Below are 14,794 nucleotides of genomic sequence, written 5' to 3' on the forward strand. Positions count from 1 at the left end.
CAACCTCTGCCTCCTAGGTTCAAGCAATTATCTTGCCACAGCCTCCTGAGTAGCTGGGATTACAGGCACATGCCACCACACCCAGCTAATTTTTGTATTTTTAGTAGAGATGGGGTTTCACCATGTTGGCCAGGATGGTCTTGATCTCCTGACCTCGTGATCTGCCCGCCTTCACCTCCCAAAGTGCTAGGATTACAGGCGTAAGCCAATGCACCCAGCCATATTGTATTTTTTTTAATTAAAAAGAGTACAAGATGTTGTATTAATCAAGGTTTGATAAAGAAACAGAACCAATAGAATATACATGTGTATTTATGTATGTGTATGTGTATATGTATATGTGTATATATCAATATATGGATATATACACAGAGAGAGGGATCTATTATAAGGAACTAGTTCTCCCAGTTGCACAGGCTGGCTAGTCCAGCATCTGCAGAGAATAGCAGCAGACTGGAGATCCCAGGGAAGAGTTGATGTTGCAGCTCCAGTCTCCAAAAGGTTGACTGTAGGGAGATTTTTCACTTCCTCAGGGGATTTCTGTCTTTTTTTTCTCTTAAATCTTTTGACTAATTGGTTGAGGCCCACCTCTATTATGAAGAATAATCTGCTTTATTCTGAGTCTACTGATTTAAATATTAGTCTTCTCTAAAAAATAACTTCACTAACAACATTTAGACTAATGCTTGATTGAATATTCTGATATAGCCTAGCCACATTGATAGATAAAATTATAGTAGCATAAATTTCCTAAGTAATATAAATCTCAAATATTTCATCTCAGAATCTCAAAACACTTGATGATCGACACCCAAAGCATCTATGAAATTTGTATTGCTACCATGTATTTATAGTTGCTGAAAATGAGGAAAAAGAATCTATTCTGGTTTTTTAGGTGTAAAACTTAAAACGAATCAAAATCACTGAGACTAAATTTACTGGCTAAGTTATACCTGCAAACGGAAAGAAAATGAAAAGAAACAGTTGTGTTCCAGGTACTTTGTCTTCCATAGTCTGTTACCAAAAAGATTTTTAAGAGCTTCAGAAATCTGTTCTAGTATAAAAATAAAGTCAAAAGGCGTCTGTAAAACAACCATTAAAAGTGTACAGAAGAAATCTGTAAATTCTTAATATTAAAGGGAACCTCACCAAACTCATAGTATAGAAAAATGCCCATCTTACTGGATCTTATTATTGGAAGAAGCCGGATTCTCTTTGACTCAATACAATATAACTAATCTGAGCATATCCCCAATTGCCCAAGAACACCCAGAAATAATAGCTGATTCTGTCATTTCTGAGCAAGACAGTCTTGAGAACCCCTCAACATCCATTTAGGGTTGTTACTCAATTTTACCTCCCAGTAATGCCTGCCATAATTACATTTCTTAGAATCTGGACAGCAAAGCAGAAATAAAGCTTTCTTGTTTTATAATAAAGATTGTGTTTTTTCTTTCCATATTACATAATTTTTCTATACTCAAAGATGTTAAGGTGAGGATGTGCTGTTTCAAGATACAGAATCACATCTGCTTGAAATTGCTTAATAATTTCATCCAACCCAGAATATTGTAGAAGACAGAATTCATATTTTTTTAATCAAAATGAAAATAAATTAGGATATTTTGAGTTTCTATCATTCAGGTGAATATTTGTAACTTCAGTTATTCCAGTTCAGAGTGCACATATGTGCTTTCTACCTCCCTCCCTAGATATTTTAATGTGAATACATGATCTGAGAATTGTGTAAGGTTTTTAAGTTTTTATAATTTCCATCCCTTCATCTTGCATCTGCCTAATAATAGTCTCTTGATCACTCAGTAAAAACAATTTAAGTTGCTCAGATTCAGAATGTATTTCTTCTCTCCTACATTTTTTTTCAGCTCCACTGATTTGTTGGCTTACAAATTTATCACTGTTTCAATTCCTTCCACACTATTCTTCAAATTCAATGCTACATTTAAGAATTTTCCTGTGGTGGAGGCAGCATTCTTAATGGGGCAAATGCAGTGCTTCCATTGTTTTGAGGACAAATTGCACTGTATTTACAGAACCTCTAGGTTCTTTTCACAGAGAAAAGCCAGAAATTGATTATATTTATTATACCTGGTATTCTATCCTGTGTTTTCTTGTTGTTTTTTCTCATCTGTAGTATCTTATCAATTTCAGTCAAATTACCAAGCTAGAGATTTTGCCTGAAGTTTTCGTCTGGGTGGTAAAAATGGCAGATAGAACTGAAAAAGGTATTATCTAGAACTTTCCATGATATATTGATGCAGGAGCCACAGAGATTGTGCCCATAGTTGAGTCTTTCAAGTAATCCAGAAGGGATTACTTGGGCCATTGAGTCTTTCAAGTAATCCAGAAGAATGTCCAGCTAAACTCCTCTTGGAGGTTTGCAAGGGCTGTCACAAATTCCACTAAGCCATGACCAAATGGGGTGGGCTACAGAAAGCAAGGCCTCCATCTCTAGAGCTCAAGGCTGAGTGAAAATGGTACCTCCCCGGAAACCTCAAAGACTGACTGGCTGTAGGTTTCACTGGTCCTACCAAAGTCTCATTTAGGCCTCTGCCTCTTAGCTCCAGAAGCAGCTTGCATGTCGATCACATATCAGCCCACCTAAAGTTAAGTGTGATGACTTTCTTCAAGAAAGTAGCCAGAGGTCCAAGAAAGTAATCATTTCTTTACAATATAGACATCTAAGTACACTAACTTTATCTGGTAATGGGACAAACTGATTGCCTGGAGTAAATGGCTCAGAGACTTTGGCCTGAGGTTGTGCAGAAGCCTCTGAGTTATGTTCAGCCCAGGACTGGTGAAACCCCAACACGCCCCTGAGGATGGGTTTCTGCAAAAACGGTGCACACACAGTCCACACCATGATTGAGGATTACCCTGGAAGTAGCCTCTATAGTCTTTTGAAAATCATGCACACACACACACACACACACACAAGCACACACACACACTACTCACACACACACACTAACACGATACAACTAAAACATGTAAACCTGAAAATAAATTCAGCCACAATCTTCAGAGGAAGAAGTTTGCCACCTTTGCTTTTATCCTTGACCCACTTTAGTCTATTGCCAAAAGTAAACCAGATTAATTGCATTAAAACATGTCATGTTACTCTTCCAAGCCCATGATATTTAGTGTGGCCATTGGTCCAGCAACACGTTCTGGAGACAGATTTATGCCTACTGAATCAGAAATTCTGGAGAGAGAGCTCTGCAATATTTTTGACTGTCCTCTCAGGTAATTTTAATGCAACTAAATGTTAACAGCCATTGCTCTCCACAAAATATTGCATTGGGTCCTCATAAAGTAAACACCCTTACAATTCTCTAGAACTTAATGATATTTTTTCTTCTCATACTTTTTCTCTGCTTGTTAACCTCTCTACATGCACTGCTTTCTTGGCTGTTTGTTCCTTAAATAAACCACTTTCCATAACATGTCCTTACACTGTACTTTTTCTTTCCATTGCCTAATGTTTTCCCCAGAGATCCACATTCTTCAATAGGCCACCTCCTGACTTCAATGCCACCCTTCCAGTGAGTCTCTTTTTACCTCAGGCCTAAAATTTACACCTTCCCACTGAGCATCTCTATCTTCATTCCTTGTTGAAGATTCTCCTTAATACTCATCACTACTTACCATGCTCTATTTTCATTTAATTTTCCTAGTAATTGTCTACTCCCTAGAATGGATCCTGAGGTCTGAAATCCTTGAAAACAGATTTGTATTTATTGTTTTTCATTGTTTGGCTCATTTTTGAGGTCCAAGAATATCTAGTAATGGCATGGCAATGCATGATAAATTGGTGTGTCATGACTGAAGATAACATTTTTCATAGATTAAAAATATATTCTAAAAATTAATATATCAGATATTTATTTTATAGTACAATCGGATGTTCTGTCTTTCAAAATATATTTGCTGTATCTATAGTTTACATTTTAAAAATGCACACTTGCTCTTAAATGTAGGTTTTCTACTTGGGAGTTTAGAATGGATATTACATAATTGTGTTTTATACATCACCGAAATATTGCATATGAAATTCCTTATAGTTATAACAAATTTATGTGTTTTAGTTTTCATTTTCCCTGTTATATTTTCATTTTTTCATCGTACAGTGAAAAATCAATACTTTATGAATTTTTTTCTCATTTTTTTCAGAAATTCTTAAGGAATATTGGAATTATAACATATTTTCTCATTTTATGTATTTAAAAGTATGTAGAACATGTCCCATATTAGAGAAAAACGTATTATTTCAGTGGACAAAGTGGACAATTATGTCAGCTAAGATGTTATTCACAAAGAGAGTAAATTCTTTCAACTTTTTTATAAAAATTATTTTTGTTCAAAGGTTAGTTTTTACCCCTTAAGTTTATAAACTATCTTTTATATGTGACTTACTCTGAAATTGCTTTAACATTGTATATTAGAAACTACAAAGCATGTTAATGGCTACTCCCTAAAGAATTATTTTTAGGACTCTACCTAATTTTACTAGTCCTGAAATAGAACAGTCTCTTTGGACAAGTAAAAACCACATGAACTTGGACTGAGAAATTTGAATTTTAATGAATTCACTGCCCATGCCTTTAACGAAGTCATTTAATCTCACTGGGCAGCTGATTCCTCATCTACAAACTTAACGTTTTGGTTTCTAGACTTCAGTAGTTTGTTCTAATTTTATCTTCTTAAAAATTGCTACTTGTTTTAGACTTAAATTTGCCTTTTTCCCCCCAAATAGATTTCTGTGCAAAGTATAGATTTCAAGCTTGTTCATTTCATTCTTTTGGCACCTGAAATGTTTATTACCAGGGATTATGAACAAAAGAGCTTCCCGAAGAGTTTATGTTGGCTTTTTTTATTGGTCATCCTGTACACTAAATATGTATCTATCACATTAGGCTTATTAATTTTTTTTTAATTCTCAGTATTTATCCATTTTCAGAAAGTTTATTCTGACCAGATAGGGAAATGTATGTTAATATATTTTCTGTTTTAACAGTTTGGATTCAAATGGTTTTGTAGTTCAAACTTTGCAGTTCATTATGGGACCTCTATTAGGTTCAGTAATGATAGCATACTTGCTGTATTTCTTCTAGGTTTTTTGTTCTTTTTCTCCAGTTATATGAAATAAATTTTGCAGCAAAACTCGTTTTTGCTAATTACTTTTTTTCAAGGATCATCTTTTTTCTTTTATTATTATTCTTGGAAAAAGTTGAGGGAAGGATGAATAAAGAGGTGGATGGTCAGTTTCATCCATGAAAATAATATTATATCTGCAGACGCTAAATAACGTAAAAACAACAGTGGCACAAGAACAGATAGTCATATGAAATCACATTGCTCCAAACTTTTTAGGAGACACAAATATTTTTATAGAAAATCTGGAGGATGAGAAAAAATATTTTATTTGTTTGCTTGTTAAGAAAATGCTTTGTGTGACATACAATTTTAACTATAAGTGATTTTCTTTATAGGAAATGCTAAATGAAAAGGATAGGTGTTTTATGTAGTTCTGAAGCCCTGAGGTTTCAGTTATATAAACAAGGATTGAACAAAAGAATATATTAAAAACATATAAATTTTATTTATTTATCAGAATTATATGGTGCCTTTTCTTTTGCCACGTCAATAAATATATTGCTTACTTCCAGCATTAAGGCCAACTTTCCTTTGGAGGGACCATAGAATTTCTCCAAGTGCTGCTATTAGTTACTATTGCTAGTTCCTTTTTGATCACCTCTGTAGATATTATCTGTCTGCAGTTCTTTACTTATCAAAGTAAGCCTTGCCATTTTATCAACTGTAGGTATGTCTGAGGGATAAAAGAAAAAAAAAAACTCAGAATATACAATATAATACTTTCGTTCCTCATCTTTTGAATTTATTCAGAACTGTTTCACCTGTAATAGCAACTGTCATAATGGTTCCCATGTGACTAATTATTTTCCTATTGCAAAAATATTAATTTTCATAAAAATTCTATTTAACAAATGAAAATTCTTACCAAAAAAACCCATATCTAAATGGTCTGATTTTGAAACATATTTTTCAGCAATGTACTTATATTTGTGAACTGCCTATTTTTTTACTGCTTAAATAATTATGTGCTAAACTTTTTCTTAAATAATTATGTGGTAAACTTCATGTATTTATGACTCAAACTTTCTGACAAGATTTTTTAATCATCAACAAAGAAATGGCAGATGAAATAGCTACTTTAAACATATGCATACAATTTTTAATACAATCAATAGTGGTGGTAATGAATAAGCTAACTTCTTAATCCCAAAAGTGTTTATTTTAACATTTAGTCTGTATTTTGTGTTTACTTAGAATTAATTTTTAAAATGCAATCGATTTCTTTTTCTAAGAATAAGCCTTCTTATCCTACCTATAGGTACAATTACAAGACCTAAACTAATCCATTATGGTTCTTCTCAAGAGTGCTGTAGGTGGTGACTATTGAGGAATAGACAGAGATTGAGGATAACATGAAGGAGAAAAGTAATGAAAGTGACATAAACTAAACTGAGTACCTAGAGGCACTCACAGACCACTAAATGAGGATAATTATCAATTTATGAGAGATAATGACTAATAAATGAGGGGTATGATTAACTTAATGTACCTGAATTATCAAAGATTTAAAGAGAAAAAAGGAGACTACAAGAAGGACATTTTAGTTTTGGTGATCAAAGAAGTTCATGGGAGGAAGTGATGTAGACCAATAAGGAGATAAATGAAAGATGGGAATGTGAGTAAAGATTGGGCTGCTGGGGAAAGAATTCCAGAATGAGAAAGGAGAAAGCACATTTTTTCCTAAGTTGGGAAGGATTCTGATTATGCATGACATTGACTTTTTTTTTTTTTTAAGCATGGAAGGGTGCATAGTCTCTTTTTAAATCTTTCATTCCTTTCTTGTGCTTTTCTTTCTGTTCTTTTTTAATATTGTTATTTCTTTTACTCTTTAACAAACATTTGAGGGTTTATTTTTCTGAGCACATACTTAACTATGTAACATGAGTTTTATTGTATAGTACCTTTTTTTACTGTTCTCATCTATAAAATGGAGATAAAAATAGCACACATTGGGCAGGGCGCGATCGCTCACGTCTGTAATCCCAACACTTTAGGAGGTCGAGGCAGGTGGATCACCTAAGATCAGGAGTTCAAGACCAGCCTGGCCAACATGGTGAAACTCCTTCTCTACTCAAAATCCAAAAAAAATAGTCGGGCATGGTGGTGGGCGCCTGTAATCCCAGCTACTCAGTACTGAGATAGGAGAATTGCATGAACCCGGGAGGCGGAGGTTGCAGTGAGCTGAGTTCATGACATTGCACTCTAGTCTGGGTAACAGAGTGAGATTCCATCTCAAAAAAAAATAAAAAATAAAAAATAAATAGCACACTTTTTCTAGGGTTGTTGTGAGGATTGAATGAGTTAATGAATATAAAGGGCTAAAAAGACAGACAGCATTTGATATGGTTTGGCTGTGTCCCCACCCAAATCTCACCTTGAATTGTAGCTCCCATAAACCCCACATGGGAGGTACCAGGTAGGAGGTAACTGAATCATGGGGGTGGGTTATTACTGTGCTGTTCTTGTGATAGCAAATAAGTCTCATGAGATCTGGTCCTTTTATAAAGAGCAGTTCCGCTGCACATGCTTTCTTTGCCTGCTGCCATGTAAGATGTGTCTTTGCCTGTCCTTTGCCTTTTGCCATGATTGTGAGGCCTCTTCAGCTATGCAGAATTCTGAGTCTATTAAACCTCTTTTTCTTTATAATTTACTCAGTCTTGTGTATTTCTTCGTAGCAGTATGAAAATTGACTAATACAGCAATATCAAAATTGTTCACTGTATGTTAGCTACTTCCCCTTTCCTCTTTCTCTTCATTATTCTTAATAATATCCATGTTTCATTATGCATTATTTGTGCACTATTTTTCATTATTTGGTTTCACTTAGTGCACATTGACAGATCATGTTCTTATATTTACATTTTGTAATTTTTGAAATCTAGATAGTATTTTTACTCCACTATAACATCCATTTAAAAATTAGAACACGTGTATTTCTTTATACTGGCACTTCACTCACACTATACTATTTCTTTTGTCACCTCCAACTACACTATCCATTTTAGCTTTATTCGTATTCATAAAAATTATATTCAGTTCCATAACAGAAGCCATTTAGCATTATCCCTATAGTTAAATATTTTTTATTGCCATGTAAGCAATTATCCCAAAGCTTCATGGTGTAAACTTGCAAACATTTGCTACTTGTCCATTTCTGTGGACCAAGATTCCAAATGTTGCTTAGCTGAGTGCCTCTAGTTCCTGATCTTTCATAAGCTACAGGCCGGAATGCAGTTGTTGACAGGATTCCACACCTGATGGTAGGCAGAAGCCCTGAGTTTCTCACGGACTCAGAGCCTCCCCACTTACGCATCTCCTTACTGCAGCTCACATAATGACAGCTGGCTTATTTCAGAGCAAGCAGGGGAGAAACAGGACACAAGAAGAAAGACATGGTCTTTTTGCAGTCTATACTTGAAATTGACTTCTGCCATACTCTTTTCATGAAAAGGAAACATCTAAATGTAGCCCACATTCAAAGGGAAGGAATTACTCAAGGGTGTTAAGTACCAGAAGGCAGGGACCATTAGGAGGCCTCTTACCAGCTGCCTATCCTATTGCAAGTGGGTACAGCACTCAGCGCTTGATCTGTTGTCACCACAGAAACAGCAAGTGTGCATTATTTATTTTGACTTTTCTTATATTTGTTCCAAGTTTTCACCATCAAATAGGTCTTCCTATTTTGAAACTTGAGATATGAATTTTATATTTTAGGATTTGTGCTTTATTGTTACATTTTGCCTCACCTCCTGACCAAAAAAAAAAAAAAAATCCTAGGTAGGGTAATTCTGGAATCTTTGCATAGTCTGAAGATATCATACCATTCTTTTATGAATCTTGATGCTGAGAAAAATTCTATCTCAAGTTAACCTTATGTTTTCATTTTATATGGTTTTCTTTATAGACATAGGCCATCTGTATGCTAAAGAAATGGAAGTAGGGCAATGATCTAGGTCAGATAGAAATTTCAAGTTACTTAGAATATCTTATAACAGTTTCTTTACAAGTCAGTTTTGATTTTTACCCTGAGGGTATATTAATGATAGTAAACATGGACTGAGTAATTATTAAGAGGCAGATATTGAGCTCAGTAACTAATCGACATTATTTTAATTGCCATGAAAATTCTATATGAGAGATACTTTTTTCCTCCAATTCTACAATTGATAAAAAAGGACCAAGAATGTATTATACAGAATTATTTAAACTAGACATGCTAGAGCATCCAAAATATTTTAGAAATATGATGTGACCCATTTACTCTCTATTTGATAACAACTCTAGAGGTGTCTATAGCAGTACAATCAAACATATTGAGAAACATATGAATAAAAATATTAGCATGTCTGTATGAAACATTTGGATATGCATAGGTAACAGAGTTAATAAAATTTTAAATTTCCTTTTAAAGGACACCAAGTAAGTTTGTACCAAACCTTTACAATCTTTGATATGTTAAAGCTACTGAATTTTGGAATTGCAGAGAGGGGGATGTTAGCATGTGAATTTAGAGACCTGTGTGCAAAGGCTAGCAGCTGGCCAGTGGTTTCCCGGAGATTTTAAGCCAAGTAGCCTAACTTCAAGATCCACATTTTTAAGTGTTCCATATCAGTGGTTTGGACAAGTCTGGTGACACTCAATTTGGAGGTTTTTCTTCCACTTAGAATTCCTCTCACCTGGAATCAAATACTGCTTCTGAGACTTACTAAGTGTTTGTGACTTTGAGCAATTTGCTAACTCTTTTCGATAACCCCGGGTGATGAAATGTGGTACTTGCTACTGTGGCCACCCCAGATATCCTTCAATACTAATTGTGCTACTTTAAGACATTGTTTAACCAAGTCCCCAAAGCTCTTATCTCAGGAGTCAAGTGGTCTGAATCCTAAGACAACACTTAAAACTGATGATTCATTACTGCCAACTTCATTGCTAATTTCCTTGCTAAAATAAAAGCATTCATAATGACTTCCACTACACGTGGATTCAACTCACTTACCTTTTAAAAGACTGATATGGTTTTGTTGTGTCCCCACCCAAATCTTATCTTGAATGTAGTTCTCATACTTCCCACGTCATGGGAGGGACCTGGTGGGAGATAATTGAATCATAGGGCGAGGGCGATTGCCCTCATGCTATTCTCATGATAGTAAGTTCTCACGAGATCCGATGATTTTATAAGGGGTTTTCCCTTTCATTCAGTTCTCATTTTTCTCTTTCCTGCTGCCCTGTGAAGAAGAACATGCTTGCTTCCCCTTCTGCCATAATTGTAAGTTTCCTGAGGCTTCCTCAGCCATGCTGAACTGTGAGTCAATTAGACCTCTTTCCTTTATAAATTACCCAGTCTCTGGTGTGTTTTTATTAGCAGTGTGAGAACAGACTAATACAAAGACGGTCATGAGGTAGTCCCAGTTTCTGAGAACAGTTTTAATAACAGAAAACTGAGTAGTAAATTTAAGAAGTATTATTAAGATGTGTGTAATTAAATATGGTTGCAGAAACAAGTTCTAAACAAGTCCTACACTTAAAATACTAATTTCATGCAGTAATGCTTATATTCATTTTTTCTCTCTTGCTTTTTAAATTTAATATTTAAAATATAAGAATAGTTTGAGCACTATGCCACAAGGAATGTTTAATGTCACATTTGATGTATGTAGTATTATGAATTCATTATGTTTGTTGATAAAGGTCAGGGAAACTATGTGACTTTGCTCATCCCTTCCACTTTCACTGAGTACATCACTCTTCTGAAACCGGTGTGTAACTTTTCTATTCATAGTTCTGTAGTTTTACTTCACACATACAAGTGTATTACAGCATTATTTGTAAAATTTTGTAAACAACCTAAATGTTTATCAATATGGGAATGGATATCTAAATTTAAAAATTATGCATATAATTATTAATAAGTATTTTTAAAATATATCTGATTGTATTGTTTACCCTTTAAAAATTCATGAGTAACAATATAGGAAAAAGGATTGCCAGGTTTGCTGATAATGTTATCTGCCTTATCAAATTTGATTAGAATTTTTTTAAAGCCAAGGAGTTTCCTGTAATTTATTCAGAAAGCATTCTTCACAATGACCATTAACTAAAACTGCAAAAATTATGTTGCTAACAGAAGAAGTGCAATTGGAAAACACTGACTGTAATCCAACTATGCCATAGGGTAACAATATTTAATTTGATTTGCCTTCTCCAGCAACGTAAATTATGCTGACATGGAAATATGGGAGCAGTTTTATCAACTAGATTTATATTTGGCTTAGCAGAGCTGGAAGTCATGTAATGATGTCCATCCAGATGACTCGAGGGTTAAAGTTTAAGTATATCTGGTTAAATAATTTGATCTACTGCTAAATGTTATCCATAGATTTTACAGTTTTCTGGTTTGGGTTGTGAGATTTCAGAGAAGTATAGATGTAAAATAAAAATCAAACATTTTCAATACTTTTTTTATTTACTTGTGCTTTTCCTAATTAATTGAGGAAGAAAATTTGTAGGACTCGTGCTATCAAATTTTAATAAAAAAGGAAAAAGAACAAATTAGTATTCATGAGCCTAGAGAAATCCTTAATATTTTTAATCAGTGAATGCCTATACCACAGAGAAAATCATGCTGATATACATAGAAACATACTAATTGCAGATTTCAAATAAATGTTCTTTAAATCTTCATGAATAAAAAAAGTATGTTGTGTTTTCAGAATCAGCTATTATTTTTAACAACATCCAGTAACAGGTAAAATTATAATACCATATTATTAGGTTGTATTTATATAAAGAAAATGTCTCTTTACTTCCAGTTTCCCAGGTTGCTACACATTTTCATTCATCATCTACTAAGAGGACCTTTACTGGTTTGCTAATTATTTGGGTTGCCCTTATTGTGGCTAAGATTGGGCACTAGACCTAGGTGGTCCGAATCTAAAATGCAGCCAGATTTTTGTCTAAGCAATTGCAGTTTTTATTGCTTGATTGAATCTAATTCTTGCTTTCTTCTTTCTTTCATGATGTAATCTAGAAGCATTGAAGGAATTTGCTAGTTGGAAGTGGAACAAGAAAAATGGCTTGAAAAATGTTAAACTGGAGCACTTAGTTAAAATATTCCAGTTTGTTGTCATACAGTTTTGCTTTCCATTGGCATACGTTTAAACGTGTATAGAGTGGGCTGTATAATTTTATATGGGTTCTGTTCTCATATCCTTATAATATTTCTTCTTCTCAGCCAGCATAAGAGATTAATTCCTTTTGTAACTAAAACCACTTATCAAGTAGCCTCTGTTTTCACTGCTTAAAAAAATGGGTTTTAAGGAATACATTCATAAACAGGGAAAAAATTCAAACCATGTGTAGGTCAGAAAGTAACCATCCTTCTACTTTCCAAGTCCATGAGTTCAGCTGTCTTAATTTAGATTCCACAAATAAGTGAGATCATGCAATGTTCGTTTTTCTGTGCCTGGCTTATTTCACTTAACTTAATGATTCCAGTTCTTGCCATGTTGTTTCACATGACTGTATCTCACTCATTTTATGACCAAATAGTACTCCACTGTGTATATGTACCATATTTTATCCATTCATCTGTTGAGGAACAATTAGGTTGCCTCCAAATCTTAGTTATTATAAACAGTGCTGCAGCAAACATAGGAGTGCAGGTATTTCTTTGAGATTCTGATTCCCTTTCTTTTGGGTATATACCTAGCAGTGGGATTGCTGGATCATATGGTACCTCTATTTTTAGTTTTTTGTTTATTATTTATTTTTAGTTTATTTTAGTTTTTTGAAGAGTCTCCAAAAGTGTTCTCCATAGTAGTTGTATTAACTTACATTTCCACCAACAGTGTAGTGGGATTCACTTTTCTCCACATCTTCACCAGCCTTTGTTATTACCCACCTTTTGAATATAAGCCATTTTAACTGGGGTGAGATGATATATCATTGTATTTTTGATTTGCATTTCTCTAATGATCTGTGATATTGATCACCTTTTCATATATCTGTTTGCCATTTGTATGTCTTCTTTTCAGAGATGTCTATTGAAATCTTTTGCCCATTTTTGACCAGATTATCAGATTTTTTCCTACAGAGTTGTTTGAGCTCCTTATATAATCTGGTGATAAATTCATTGTTGAATTGGTATTTTGCGTATTTTCTTCCATTTTATGTGTTGTCTCTTCACTTTGTTGATTGTATCCTTTACTGTGAAGAAGTCTTTTAACTTGATGTGATCCCATTTGTCCATTTTTGCTTCGGTTGCCTGTGACTGTGGTGTATTGCTCAAGAAATCTTTGCCCAGAACAATTTTCTGGAAAGTTTACCCAATGTTTTCCTCCAGTAGTTTCATAGTTTGAGGTCTTAGGTTTAAGTATTTAATGCATTTTAATTTCATTTTATATATGATGAGAGATAGAGATCTAGTTTCATTTTTTTTGCATATGGATAACCGGTTTACCCAGCACATTTATTGAAGAGACTGTCTTTTCCCCACTGTATATTCTTGGCACCTTTATCAAAAACGAGTTCACTGTGTGGTGTGTGGATGAGTTTCCAGGTTCTGTATTCTCTTCCATTGGTCTATGTGTCTGTTGATATGCCACTACCATGCTATTTCGGTTATTATAGCTCTGTAGTAGAATTCGAGGTCAGGTAATGTGATTCCTCTAGTTTGGTCCTTTTTGCTTAGGATACCTTTGGCTGTTCTGGGTCTTTTGTGGTTCCATGTAAATTTTAAGATTTTTTTTCTATTTCTGTGAAGAATGTCATTAGTATTTTGATAAGGATTGCATTGAATCTGTAGATTGCTTTGGGTAGTAGGGACATTTTAACAATATTGATTCTTTCAATCTATAAACATGGAATAACTTTTTTATTTTTGTGTGTCCTTTTCAATTTATTTCATTAGTCTTTTATAGCTTTCATTATAGAGATCTTTCATTTCTTTGCTTGATTCCTAAGTATTTAATTTTATGTGTGGCTATTATAAATAGGATTACTTTCATATTTCTTTTTCACATTGTTCATTGTTGGCATACAAAAATGCTACAGATTCTCATATGTTGATTTTGTATCTTGCAAATTTATTTATTTTTTATTATTTTTTATTTTTATTTTTTTGAGACAGAGTTTGGCTCTGTCACCCAGGCTAGAGCGCAGTGGTGCAATCTTGGCTCACTGCAAGCTCCGCCTCCTGGGTTCATGCCATTCTCCTGCCTCAGCCTCCCTAGTAGCTGGGACTACAGGTGCCCACCACCACACCCAGCTAATTTTTTGTATTTTTAGTAGAGACCGGGCTTCACTGTGTTAGCCATGATGGTCTCGATCTCCTGACCTCGTGATCCACCCTCCTGGGCCTCCCAAAGTGCTGGGATTACAGGCGTGAGTCACTGTGCCTGGCCCCTGGCAAATTTGTTTAATTGTTTATCTGTTCCAATAGTTTTCTTGTGGAGTCTTCCAAATATAAGATTACATCATCTGCAAACAAGGATAATTTGACTTAATTATTTCCTATTTGGATGCCTTTCATATGCTTCTCTTGTCTGATTGCTATAGCTAGGACTTCCAGTTCTATGTTGAACAACAGTGGGAATAGTGGGCATCCTTATCATGTTCCAGA

The sequence above is a fragment of the Pan troglodytes genome, chromosome 14, assembly GCF_028858775.2.
Source record: "Pan troglodytes isolate AG18354 chromosome 14, NHGRI_mPanTro3-v2.0_pri, whole genome shotgun sequence".
NCBI classification, from domain to species: domain Eukaryota; kingdom Metazoa; phylum Chordata; class Mammalia; order Primates; family Hominidae; genus Pan; species Pan troglodytes.